Here is a 15,093-nt window from a genome sequence, read left to right as displayed (position 1 = left end):
CTGGCATAAACTGATGGTGCTTTGCTGAGTCCCGAGCCAGCTGTGTCAATTTGCACACACTGAGCTTCTGACCCATTGTTTCATCAGTCAATAAAATATTAGAGTTTATTTCTGCTGCCCTGATGAGGCAGGCTTCCAGTCAAGTTACACTCCATTAAATGAATGCCACCCATACACAGTTAAACCAAGCCATTATTGGGCCTTCACCATAAAATGACAATAAACTTAACAGAACAAATACTTACTCCATACTGAGAACTAATTAGGTTTGCATAAGATACAATCTGACTCAAAAAGAACATCTCTATAGTAACCGCAGGCTTGTTTGTTTGCTAGTTTTGCACTAAATAGACATCATTGCTTTGTTAGTTGATGCGAACCAGGCCCTCAATGCAAAGAGAGACTCATACAAGTGCCACTTACTCTTTGCAGTGGAAGCTTCTTAAATGGCTGCGTTCAGTTTAGATTTATCTGTACTTCTGAAAACTGTGTCACTGCAAAAAACCCTAAGCATAGAAACATCCAGAAAGACTCGTCTTGGACAAGAGCTTGTTGAAGTTCAGCTGTAGCTACCTCATTAGAGTAAGCTTCAGAGAACAAATGTGCCAGTAGGCATACACAGCCAGGAACATCTGCACATGCCCAAGCAGATGGAGGCATAAACATATGTGTATACATTTGCCTCAAAACCCAATGAAGGTAGAAAGGTATTATCCTCACTTTGCAAAGGAGAAGCAAGGGGAGGGAATGCTAAAGGACAGATTCCTTGTCCTTTATCTGGGTTCATTTGAGACATTCTGACTGGCTGCGTTATGTATTATAAAAATTAATACAGCTGATTGATCCTCAGCAAGTCAGTCAAGCTCCTTGGCAGTGATAGTGGGGCCTCCTGCTCAGGCTTTTCGTCAGAAAGCCAGTCTTAATCCAATTTTAGACCAAAGAGAAATTGTTGCAACTCCATAGAAAAAAAGAAGATACACTAGATTTTATAAAGAACATCTGCAGTGCAACGATCTGAACTCTTGCAGCAGGTGTCACAGGTCCATCACCATTTTAAAATTTCACAGCTAATCAATATAATTGCTCTCTCTGGGGAAATTAAAATTTATCCTGAAAACAGAGTCAATGAAAAGTGTCTTTTCTCACTTTGTGAGAAAAGGCAAGGTTTGTCTATTTCAACTTTTCTGGAAAAACACTAAACAAAACTCAGCAAAAATATTTATCACACAAACCATTGGGAAACACAAGCTTTTAAAAAAAATCTCCACAAATAATTTGCAAGTGGCAAGAGTGGTTTAAAGAAGCAGTTCTATTTAGGTCTTACGTATGCCACTTCTGTATACAAAGGAGCGCCATAACAAAGAGGACTGCAATGAAAACAGTTATATTAAGCACTTGCATTCATCTTCACACACAAAAGAGGCAGCTTTTTCAATCTTCATCAACAAACATTTCATTCAACGATTAAGAAAGCAAGCAGTTCATCGACAAAGAATAACTTCTGCAAAACAATTTTCTTTTTTCTTGGCACCTATCTGCAAATAGTTTATAGACCTGTGAATCCATGTGTTTAAAAAGTTTTAAAATACCAGTTGTTCCTATCAGGAAAACACATTAATTCAATTGCATCAACATAACATTAAGAGGCTAAAATTGGAAAAGAAAACATTTTCAATACTGTAAAAGAGGTAGGTTATATGCACGGTAAAAATACATGACAACAATCATAGAAACATAGAATGCTTTGGGTTGGAAGGGACTTTTAGAGTTCATCTAGCCCAACCCCCCTGCAGTAAGCAGGGACATCTTCAACTGGTTCAGGTTGCTCAACGCCCCATCCAACCTGGCCTTGAATGCATCCAGGGATGGGGCCTTTACACACTATGCAGACTGATCTGGATAAAGACAAACTTATTCTTGACTATTTAGTTCCTGCAGTCGTACAATTAATTCAGACACAAAGCTGTCATATTTACACAAGGAAAGGGAATTCCCTATTACACAGGGAAAATTTTGAAATTCTGACGTGACTTTAACAGAATGTCCAGAGCTCAATTCTTCAAATAACACAGTAAAAACAGATGAGAGAAGCCAAATCATCTGGGCATCTTTGTGTTAGACATCAGCTGTAACACCAAGCAAAGTTCCTGCAGCCACCAGCCAGGTACAGCAAGGTCACGGCTGCTGAGGACTTCCCTGTAAGCTTCAGCCTCTTCAACATGAAAACTCTGCCTTGACTGGTTTTCCGAGATCAGTTCTGTCTTCGACCCCAACGAAAAGGGGTATGCACATTTTTCCTGTCTCATGTAATTATTACAACAAGGGTTTGGTGGCCCGTGCAACGTGAGCAAAACCACAGGGACGCTGTACTGTATATGCTTAGTGTCCATATTGCCTTAATTCAAGTTGCGGTGCACTGAGTACAGGAATGCCTTATGTAAGTGCTCACAGTCTTTATTAGAGTAGCAAGAAACAAAGTACATGAAATCTATAGAAGAAGCAAAATTTGGAAGCTAATATCACCAAACAAACTGCAGGAATGTGTGAGGATTTTTTCCTCATCACTAGAAACTTGGCTATGCATTATAAAGCAAGAATGCAACCCGAAACTATACTCTGAAATGTATTTTTAGAGTCATAGCTTAGTGTCCTACTTTATTAATGATATTTTGGTTTTCCTGGTGTTAATAAGCACAAAATGGCTAGCAATCATTTTAGGAGGCTTTCTACCTAGCTCTCACAAATAAGATTATTTAATATATAGTCTTATCCATAGCTACCCACCCAAAACAAAAGAGGACACTGAAATCACTCCCTGCATTCAATCAATACCCCCTCAAAGACTCTTGAGAAAAAAAAAAAGTGCATTCACTCCAAATGTTACCTCAGCCAATTCAGAAACAAAATATGTTCAAAGATAAATTCTCTCATGCAAAACCAACCCAACCTGAAGAAAAGCTCCCCCCTTCACCTAGAGCTTTTTATTCTCTCCATTACATGACACAGCTGTTCCTGGGCTATTAATGAGGCACAGATGCATTTGTGTCCCACCCACTTAATGCCTTCTGCTTGAATATTAAGCCTTCACAGGGAAAAGGAGTTTGTGAACTTTGGTTTTATTTTGGAGTTACTTGATTGACTTGAGTCCTGGGAACTAGGTGCTTCCTGCAAATACTGTAGTCTGTGTGGATCTCTCGCTGAGCTCTCCTGTGCAGTGGGTTATTTCTGGGCCCTGCTGGGAAATGGGCACCAGCCTGGAAACCACCTGGAGTGGAAGCAATACAGGAGAACCCCGTGTGCTGAGCAGAGATCACACACTGCTGTCCTTCCTGCCTTATCGTTTTCTGTGTGTGGGAATAATAAAAAGCGGAAAACCATGTTTTATACTAGCATTTGTACTGTAGAAAGACACTTTGAGACTAGACAGGACTATTTCCTATATGTGTTCAGCCGCATTAGTGATATTTTATGCTGCAGTGCTTAGCAAACAGATGGAGTGGGCAGGAGACATAAAAACCCTTTGTTTGATTCATGGATGAAATAACTGTTTACAAGAAGGCATTTGAGTCATGGATGAGTTTTTTAAAAGAGGATTAAAACAAGGCAAGAATTGCATGGAGAACAATCCAAGTAATAACAGGTTTTGAAAATATAAGCATACTGTTCATTCTGCACAGAATGAGAATTTTCAGGAGAGAAAAAAATACAATCATGTGATTAAAGACAGTATTAATAAATTATTCACAAAGGCCAAATTAAAATTGCACTGACATAGTCTAATGCTTCAGTGTTTGCTCATGAAAACATAATACTATTTCTATGATGGAAAGAGAGACAGAGGATTTCAGAGAGTGATTTGTCTTTTGTTTTGAATGTGATCTAGGTACACACATATCACTATGAATTACTATGCATGGTTTACAATTCCAAGGAAAGACTATTTCTAGAGTATAATTGTTTCCTTAAATATATAAGTGACAGAAATCTTCAGCAGATATTCTAATTATTCTTATTAAAGAGTAAAAGAAGTTGTTAGTGCATAAGCGGGGCTAGACAGAAGATAGCTCATTCCAGTACTATACACAGCAAAAAGGAACACTGCCTCCCTCCAGTATACTCACAGATCCTAAAAATTACATGACAAGCTTCATTTAATTTTCATTTATGATAGTATTTACAAGTTTGTTTTCTTTTTCCATATGTCTTCTTCTGATAGAGAAAGGAAGCGGAGAAATGGAGGATAAGAGAGAAGAAATGTAGGTATTTTAGGTAACAATACTGGTTTTCTGCAAGTTTTCATTAGAAAATGAAACATTTTTGCAATAAAAATATTCCAGAAATATTTATGATCTTAAGAACATAAAAATGCTTGACCATTTCAAGCTGTAACTGGTTTTCTTAAGTAATAGCACACACAAATATATGAAGTAACTGACAGCGCTGCATTATTTATCATTCACATACTTTCATGTCTGGAGATAACAAGGAGATGAGTAGTAATAAAAATGGAGCTGTCAGGAAGAAGTTGTGTTACACCAGCCTAATTTCCTTTAATATACTTCACTGGCCTAGAGGCTTTGTGAATGGGGAGAAGCAGAAGATTCAAACGATGTAAGTTTTATCCAGTGTGTCCCAGAGGACATGCTCATAAAAAAGATAGGTAAACTTGCACTAGACTACATTGGTGGGATGCACAACAACATTCATGTTTTACAGCTAAAAGGGAAGGATGTACTGAATTGGACTTGTCAGAGCCTTGACATGGGTTCAGTTCTGTGCCATGAAAGGAAGACGTGTCTGTTAAGTGTGAGCTAAGGGGGAGTTTCAGTACATGGAAGGAACTAACAGGGACTTTCAGTACGTGGAAGATTCATCTTGACAAGCTGGAGAAATAAATTGAAAAGATGGGATGCGATTTCACAGGGACGAGTGCAGTGTGCCAGACTTAGTCAGGCATGACAAATTTCACAGATCCTGGCGGGGGGAACAATGGTCTGGTAGCAGAAAGTGGTCTGTGATCATGCTGAATCACAAGATGAATGTCAGTTAATGATGCAATGCCGTTGTACAAAACCACTCTTCATCTTGGGATGTAGACATCAGGATACAGCCTGATGTGATACTGTCATGCTCCGCCTGCTACTCAACTTGCCACAGCGGGATAGCAGTGCCCCGTGCAAGCACTGTGCTTCAGGAAGAATCCACGTGGAGAGACAGCCCAAGGTATGGCAACAGAAACGGTGAGAGGTCTAGGAAATCTGTAGGGAAAGGCTAGAAGAACAGGGATTGAGAAGATGAAGGGAGAAATGGTAAGAAGCACAAAGTATGCCAAAGGCTGTTTGAAAGGAAATACAATGTTTCCTACACCCACGTGGATGGGACAATTACAAGAAGAAAAGTTCAGGTTAGATATCCAAAATCCCCTTTCATAAGAACAGAGATCTGTTCAGAATAGACTACCTCTTGTAAGGTCTGCAGTCTCCATACACACAAAATGGTTCAATACATTTCTGTCAAGGATGCCGCATGTTCTGCTAATCCCATTCTGAGTAAAAGGGACCTCTTAAGGTCCTCTCAATGTCTTTTTCCATAATAGGCTTAATGATGCTGTGAAAACGACACACATATGCTGAGATGGCACGTGAAATGAAATGCAGTTCAGTGATGGCTTTCAGAAGCAGATTTAAACTTACATGTGAAAATACACCAGAATTAGGCAAAATTTGGACATTTGAAAAAAAATACAACAAAAAAAAGGTATAAGAATCTCAAATATCTCTATTCAAGGAAAAGCTTTAAAGTGTGATTCTGCTCTCTCTGCCTTTGAAACTCTCCCCTCCTCTTTGGGGGTGATCCTATAGAAGCAGGATTCAAAGCTAGCAGAGAACTTGTCACTAGATTTCCTCTTTACCAGGAAGATAAAGCCCAGGGCCACGGTTCCTCCTGTCTGTAGAGCGGGACGGGAGGATGGATTCCGGCCAACAGAAGAAACAGTGGGGAAATTTCTTTCACTATGTTTCTACCATTTTTACAAAAATGAAGACACTAGTACTGCATAGGAATGCTTTGTCAGTGACTGAATCTGGGACGTGCTAATAGAAGGGAGAGCTGCTGTTTGTATACAGATATCTTGGTAATCAGTAATGATGTGAAAGCAAATACAGAAAAGTTCATGACAGTTAAATGGGAGTTTGTTGAAATATGATAATTCTTTAAATTGTGGCTGAGTCCGACAGGGACTTTTTAAGCAGGATTTCAGCCAACGTCTCAAAAAGTGCATATCAAGCAGCCTTGGGTTTTTAATTTAATTTATATTAACCAGACTACTTGGAGTTTTCAAATTGATTCACCACCACTGTTTGAACATTCTGTGAGAGAAGCAATGCATAATAAAGTAGCTAAAATTCTCCTTTCAGCATGCCTAATTAACTGTATTTTTGTCACAGGCAGTAGCAAAATATTGGAGAATATATATATGCATTCTGGATACTAGACAGCAAATTTTGGAGAAAAAAATGTTCTGACAATTTGAGTAAAATTCACGATTTGCCTATGATGACATCGAGTACCTTCTTTTCTCATGACAGTATATTCAAGCATTCTTCTTTTTCAATAATATCAATAGAATTATAAAAAGTTCTCATTTCTCATGTGTGGTCATGTTTGTGCTTAAATAAAAATGTTTCCATAGTAGTCTTGCAAATACTGACAAGATTCAAAAACATTCATGTTGCAGATAACTGCTGAATGGTGAACAATCTCAGCAAATATTATGTATGAGACGATGTTGCTTGAGCATTTTAGAAAAATAAACATATTTATAATGATCTGAAAATTATCTACATAGGAGATGAGTTAAACATTTAGAATAACATGCTTGCTGTGAATAATTTATCCAGTTTCAATATTTACTCTTGCATACACTAGAATCGAATTACTTATATCTATGCAACTGTAATTGTCAGAGTATTTCAATTCTATTTTCTGGCACAGGTTTCAGTATGACCTTGAGCAAGTTATACAGATTTTTTTGTGCATCAGTCCTGCCCTCTGCAAAACAGCAATGAAGAAACTGACAGAATTGTGGGGATGAAAAGCTTCTGATGCATACAAGTAAAGATATATCAGCAGGGACACTTAAGAAACCCATACGGAGCCTTTTAGCAAGATATTGAGCAGTATAGGGACTGGGATCACATTGCTGTTGTTTACACCTTATTAAGCAGGATAGTGCTGAACGGTGATCCATTGGTTTTGAAACCATCTCCCAAACCATCTCAAGGTGGGGGTGTACAATGAATCTGGCCTCAAGGCCTGTATTACGTGGTAGGACCAACCTCTCCATCCACAGGGTAGATACTACTATAGCAAAGATAAGGGTGACATTGTATTTTATTAGCTCATGTAATACAGTAATAATTATGCAGTTACAATTTTGTTCAAGCAGTAAGTACATTTGTTTCATCAGATTAAAAAAATTTCATATCTCATTGTTACAAACTTGTATTATCTCTTTCAGTTCAGCCTTCATTTTAACCTGTTGTGACTATGCAGCTCCTTAAGCAAAAGAAAAAGATGTGCTAAGAATGAAATCCTTGAGGCCTTTGTATTAACCTGCAGAAAAGGTCACTCGGTTTGTAAGAGAAACAAAACATATCCAAAAACCATGAAGAAAGGATCAGATGTCCACAAGCTGCAAACAAATGTAGCCTTACTTAAATCTGCACTAGGAGGTAGAGTTAAACAGGCACACTTGCCACTTTGTCTGCTCCTGCACACATCGCTTGGGCTGCAAGGAAATCGGTCCTGTGACAGATCATTTATATTAATACAATGCACCTGCCAAATTATTTATACACCATAACCATCAGTCTAGAGAAAGCACTCTCTGATAACTTCATTGGTAGAGAGGAGAGGCATCGCTGGGAGGAAGGGATGTTTAAATAGCGCAGGTTTTTGATCTCAGATATACTATTGTAAATACAGAGTGATGCCATCGAAGCCTGTAGACTTAGTCTGGATTCACACCAGTGAATGTGACTGACAGAAGCAAAAGCACAAAATTGCAGCACAAAGTGATAAGTCACTGATAAGAAAAGTGAAGAGAAAAATACAAGTTACTGTTAGATTAATCTGCTATGCTGTGTGTTTCTCCTGGAACTGCCGAGCTTCTCTAGCATGCTTTTTTTGGATGTAATTAGTGATTTTTTCATCTCTAAGTTACCGAGTATTCCCAAAATTAGAAAACCTAAACAAAATTACAGTTTAAACCAAAACGTTTTCAGAAATACTGAAGAAATACAAATACTTTGGTACATTTTAATTTCTTTGATTAATATTCAGATAGTTTGGTTATTAAACAGCTTTTATGTCATATGCCCCGTTTTAGAGGGGTTACCCATAGTCAATTGTCAGTCCTTAATAGTAATGGACTTCAGAACCGCTCCACACAATGTCCTTCAAAATTTGTATCTTAATCTCAGCATTTTGAAATTTAGCGGGCTCATGTTTGGTTCCTTAAAGAGAGAGAAGTTCAGTGCTAACACAAAGAGGTATTTAGGGGAAGCACTACATTTTAATGAGCATAGAACATGTAATTTAGTGTGTGTTTGATCTGAAAGTCCTTAAAGTTTATTGTTTTTTTTTCAGCTGTTTGGCCCAACTTCAGATCAGGCCCTCTGTTATTGTATCTGGGTTATCATTACCCCATCACATCTGATTTTGTAAGGATCACATGCTAATGTATGATGCACTTTCTTCACACTTCAATCAACCTTCACATGCGTCCGCATTATTGTTTTAGCTTCCTTAGTTTGAATTGTGTTTTATGAAAGTATATGTACCTTCAAACCAGAAGGAGCCTGTAAAATTACTCACTATACCAAAACAGTTAATCAGTACTTAATTAACACATTCAGGGACCAATTTTTTTCCAACCCAGCAATGTACCATTTTTTCAAACTAATGTTGCATAACAGAAAATTATCTTGCACTTCAAGAAATACAGAGAGGCTGACAACGCAGTTAGTATACAGTTTTCCAGGATGCACATCTTGAATAACTACCTAAGTGCTAGCATTCTCTTTTTCCCTTTTAAGTAGAAATTGGTAGACATATCTAGTTTATAATATATAAATAACATAAACAAAAAATGAACTATTCTCAAAACAAGAGAAGGAAACAGGAAAAATATCTGTGTAACACACATATATTCAAAGGAAAGATTTATCAGTAATGTACCTACTCCTATCAAAGGAAAGACTGTCTGTCATGCTAATACGCTTTGCTTTACACCCACTTTGCCCTGCCTGCTTCAAAACATGACCTGTGGTCCCTGATTGTTTTTGTGTCATACCATTGAAATATTCTGATCTTCCAGTGTACAATATCTCCATTGAAATTTTCTTAACAGACAGAACTGCTAGAGATATCACTAAGTAAAGAGTTTTCTAGCGTTATTGTTTTTAACCAGCAAGAGTTGTACACTGAAAATGTATGCTAAAAAAATCCAAGTTGTGTTGTGAAAAAACCCACAAAATAGCATACACCCCAAAGGACTTCATAAACTGTAAACTCTTGCTCATTTTGTGAGCAAAATGAAATTGGGATGACAGGGGTCACCCAGAAAATACTGAATGAGGACATCATAAGGAACATCACAAGGCAGAGGCAGAGCAACAGGGTTTGCACTTGACCAAGTCAGAAGAGGAAAACCAGAACTGAATGTGAGGTAAAAGATATCAATGAGAACGTAAGTTGGGAAAAAAAAAAAAAAAACACAACAAAAAACGGTGGAAAATGAACGCTTAACAGAGGCAACTGATGAACACCGTCTGGAGTGAATGGCTGACGCCTGAAAGCTCCTCCAAGGCACTGAACCACCAGGTCTGCAGCCTTGCACAGGGAGCAGATCCACAGAGCTGGTGGGCCAGGGCTACAGAACTCCACGCTGCCCTCAACTCCACGTGGAGCCGCTACAGGGTGTGGTGAAGCTCATCCTGCTTTCATGTCCACTGCCTCCTAATTTTCTCTTAAAGAAGATGAATAAGCATCAACATACTTTTGAAAACCTACCTGAGGAACAAAAGGGATTATCTTTAGCATATGATACTCCCCCATTGTTACTAACAATTACATTTGTGTGTTGTGATAAGAATTTAGCCTTCAGTGTGCATATTATAATTTTCCTCCTGCTTCCCCTGATTCTTTTCTTGGCCTTATGCTCAACTTCTAACATGTTTTCACAATGCAAAGACACTTCAAGTAGTTTGAGCAATGCCTGCTTAAAAGTTGGATGTCCTCACACAGAAGATATCACTGCACATTTATAGACTATACAGTTATAATCCTGTACAGTTATTTTAACCTAAATAAGACACAGTTAACACTTGCTATTATAATCAGAATAGAATAACTATATCAGTTGTGGGAAAGAGTTGTGGGACATCTTTATGATTTTTCTATAATCTATGGAAAAAATTGCCAGGTTAGACAGAGCAGTAGGTTCTCAGTTTTTCTTCAGCTGTGAAATCTGCAACTATTTTAGACTTTGAGAAGGACTAGAGCAGACAGAGGGTTGTCTCTGTTTTCCAGTTGTCTAATAAAAGGTATTAACTCTATAACTTTTACTCGCCTCTCACTCCAAACCACTACTTCCTTAGTAAAGCTCATTTCATTCAGAAATAGTTCATTCATTCCCTCATGCCTTCATTCAGTTATTTCATTCAGAATTCTGAAAGACTGTTTTCAGGTAAAAAAAGTAGCTCAGTATCTTATGTCCCTGCCCCACAAAGGGACAGAGGGCGGGACAGACATCAGACAGAGGGGAAGGTGTGTGCTACTTTTCACAGCTCAAAACCCCCAGTTTCCCTGTTCATAAGTCCCTTAATTTGTGTTTGTAACAATAGCCGCGGTATGCCTTTGTGTTCCCAATGTGGATTTAACATAGTGTCTTGAGCAGACATACCAATGGACAAGGGGTTGCCTGTGTGGGTTTTTGTTGTTTGTTTTCTTTTTTTTCACAGAATGTTTGGGGTTGGAAGGGACCTCTGTGGGTCATCTAGTCCAACCCACCTGTCAAAGCAGGGTCTCCAATAGCAATAGTTATTGCTAAACTATGGGTCAGCTTTTAATTTTGAAAGTTATTCCCTTAAGAGGGAATTATTTATACATTATTTTTTTCACTGAAAAGATCATCATTTTAATGTTATTTGATATGCATTAATTTGTCTTCAGTATTCAGAGAAGAAATTCTGATATTAGGATTTTTTGAAAAATCACAGAATTCTGTTGTCATGGTGCCACATATTTTCCTGTCTAGAACTTATCCTTATGAAAGCATGAAAATTGCAGGAAAATTGTTTGCTTTATCTGTATTTGGAGAAATGTTAATAAACTCATTAGATTTATTGGGCCATTATCATTATTAAATAGGAAAAAAACCTGCAAATTATCTAATCTATGGGGGACATTAGTTTTGTGTTAGAGTTTGGGTTTGTGGTGGGGTTTTTTAATCCATATGACAGCTTCTTGAATTGATCTTATGCCTGTCCAAATAATTCACCACATAAATTGCACTAAAAGAATAACAACCAAATAGTTTTTCCTAATACAAAAACATTACTGGTGATATGGAAGGCTGAACTACACTATCTGATGAATAGTTTATCATCCTAGTCATCTTCATTTTTGTATACCTAATACAACAGTACCCTCAATGAGCTCTAATTAAATGTTACTGCAGCTTGATGAAACACTGCTTACTGAAATGAAATCCAGATCAGCATGTTGGTTAATTTCTAATCATTTACCCTATAACAGTAAAATACAGTTTGCAGTCTCTTCACTTGCTAATCATGAGGGTGTCATTACACAGTCTCTGCTGTCTACCTTCAGAAATAATCACTGTAAGAATTACTCAAAATTTAACTACAAATAGTTGCCCAAAGAAGAGTTCCAATCTGCTACTCTAAATTTAATTAAGTGCATATTTAGTTTTGGGGTTATTTTTTCCCCTGATTAAGTTCTTGTTGCAGGCTGGGAACAGTTTAAATAGGTTTCAGTATGAAATTAAAGAATGCAGCTTAGCGTAAATGTGTGGGTGTCTCTGTGTATGCCTGCTTCATGAGCAAAGAAAAGGGAATTGCAACAGCATCTCATTTCCCTATATACTAGTAAGGATAATCAGAAAATAGGCAATACAGGAGGCATTGGTAAAAATGCTCTACATATTGAGATGAGTGGAACTAGAAAACTCATTAAAACTTGTATAAACACCACACTAAAGAAATGTTTTCTGCTTACCTATGGAATCAGAGTGATGAAAAGAGTGATCAGTGTACGGAAATTCAGTGGCAAGGTCAGAGGAAACGCCCAAAGAGATGCAGCTGTTCTGACCACTAAACTTTCCATTATAAAATCCCCTTCAGTTTCTTGCAACATCAAAATACTTTGTTTCTCTTTTGGAAGATTTTCTTAGCGACATCTCTGCAAGATCTTGTGCCTCGGCTGGCAAAAGGGTCTTTCAAGCATCTAATGACTCAGCTCTTGCTTAACATGCATGAAAGCATAAGGGAGCAATAAAAATGAGAAGGTTTAAGATGTTTTTTTCTGTTACTGGCCCCTTTCTGTGCAGTAATACCTTCTGACCCAGAAGGAGAGTTGGATTCTTTCAATAAGGAAGACAAGTATAATTCTGGTTTCCACTAATAAGAGCTCCCTCTTTAGCAGTTCTGGTGGTGAGGAATGACATTGTGAGGACAGTGATCATACACATAATTATATGATTTTAACACTCTGTGTACAAAGGGAAGTGCTAAATCCAAGCTTTTTATGTAGTGTAAATAAATTGAAAATATGTCTCCTTATATTTCTAGACCCTCTGCTCAGACCAAAGCCTGCCTTGCTTGCCAAATTTTAAGTACCTGTCAGTATGAAGTATCTTCTGAGGCATTGACTGATGTTTTTTCTCCAGTGAACAGAATTTTTTGCCGTCTACTTACTTAGGTGCCAAACTGAAAATTTGTTAATAAATTTCTATTACTGCCAACTTCCTCTAACTCCTTCTGTTTCAGCAAAATTGGATCTCGGAGGAGATACATATCTGTATCTCCTTCGTGTCTCAATACTAATTAAGTAATATGGACTTAATTAAGCAGAAGGCAGGCTCTGCAAATATGTAATGTATAAGTAGGTAGCATCAACTTCCTTATTCCCGTGATTTATAGATTACTACCACATAACATTTGCTAGATCACTATCGTTGTACTTGCCACACTGTTCAGCTTACCCTACTATGTGATTTGGAATGTTTTGAAGTTGCAGCAATTACTAAAACAACAAAAAAGAATTGCTACTGAAAAAGACAGGCACCATTGTAACATTGTCTTACTAAGGCTGCTGTAATTCCCAGTACAAATAAACAAAACTTCTCAAGCAGGAGCAATGCAAGCCTGTCCTTCACCTGCCTGAACTCGGTCTCACACAGAAAGTAGCGTGTGGGCTAACAGTATGAACAAGCCAGCTCACACAGAAGGCGAAGCTAGGTGTAAACCTTGCTCTCCGTTTAGCATTTTAGATCTCTGAAGAACAGAGGCATTATTAAGATCTGCTGATGGCCTGTGCCATGTTAGCCTTGAAAATACGTCAGTGGCAATAGGGTAAAAAGAAGCCCTGATGTTGTTAGCACATTTTGTTTTGATATTTTTTCCTGAGAATATTAAGCATCTAAAATGTCATAAACAAGTCTGAGAAAACAAAATTCAGTATTCCCTGTGCTGAAGGCAAGAGGATGTGCTAAAATAATTTGGGATGTAATTGCTCTTTGTTGGAAGCTTTCAGCAAGAAATTGTGATAACACATGAATGACGTTAGGCTACACTTGCTGCATTAGCTTCAGGTTGGTCTTAGATTTACTTCAACGCTCTTTTGCCCCACAAGTTTTCTTTTACTCTTCTTTTGTGAGCTGAGAGGAAAGAACAAAGCTGGAAGAAGGATTATGCTAATGCAAAGATTTCCAATGTGGAACAAATGAAGTCATTTAAGCTGCATCTTACCTGCCGGAAACACAGTGGCAACTCCTCTTGAAATGAGTCCCTTGTTTGTTCTGGGTTTGTGGGCTGGGGCGAAGCCACAGCATGATGCAGGCAGGTTCCCGAGCTGCAGACCCACCGGGCACTTCCCCTGCTGCCTGTAGAGAGGCAAAGAGAAATCACATCGCTGTGTGAAATACTGAATTTTATCTGCTTAACTTGGCAAAGGAGCAAACGTGTTCAGTTATAATTTGTGATCAATAAGGTGATACTGCTTACAGATCAGTGAGTACGACTTCTTATGTAGACTACTTGGTTAAATAGGGCCCAAGTACTCACTGGAGCTCTTAGGTACTGTTGTATTCATTACTAAACAGATCAAAGTGCCCAAATACATTCTTTTTATATGTGCATTTCCTAGCATCTAATGGAACTGTATTGGTTAATACTTCAGAGTTAAATTCTTATTAGCTACTTTAATTACTTTCATTTCACTTAAAACAGAACCCATTAAAATCTTATTGTGTTACTAGGTGTATTGACTATGGACAGTAATGTAGTATCCTTATTCTTCACTGCTCACCCAAAATAGTCATAGGCTGTACATTTATCCTCATTAAAAATATCATATCTTTAATTTTTATTTCTGAGCAGCACATGTCATCGAACCTTTATAACTGAGTGGTTTCTAAACATGAACACACCTACAATGTAGTTCATTTATGTCAAGTCAACCTCTTGAACTTGAATTTTCTCAGCATGTATTTCTAAAAAGTGGAAAGATCTCCATAGCATCACCATCTACAATACTACTACTAATTAGTAGAATATTAATAATAATAACAACTTTACAACATTTTATCTAGCATCCTCATATCAAAATATTTTTTCAGTGGAAATTTAACCAGGAAAGAAAATGAAATGCTGGAGTATATATGCGTTGCACATTAGCAACTTTTTAAATAAATTCTGTTGTTGTTTCTTTAATCTTCAAATTTAACACATAATGTCAGATCTTCACTTGGTGTAAATATGTACAGGAGCATTCAATTAACAAAGTTGT

Source organism: Opisthocomus hoazin, chromosome 6 (assembly GCF_030867145.1).
Source record: "Opisthocomus hoazin isolate bOpiHoa1 chromosome 6, bOpiHoa1.hap1, whole genome shotgun sequence".
In the NCBI taxonomy this organism is placed as follows: domain Eukaryota; kingdom Metazoa; phylum Chordata; class Aves; order Opisthocomiformes; family Opisthocomidae; genus Opisthocomus; species Opisthocomus hoazin.
The sequence above is the reverse complement of the archived record's forward strand: the minus strand, read 5'-3'. Positions refer to the sequence as shown.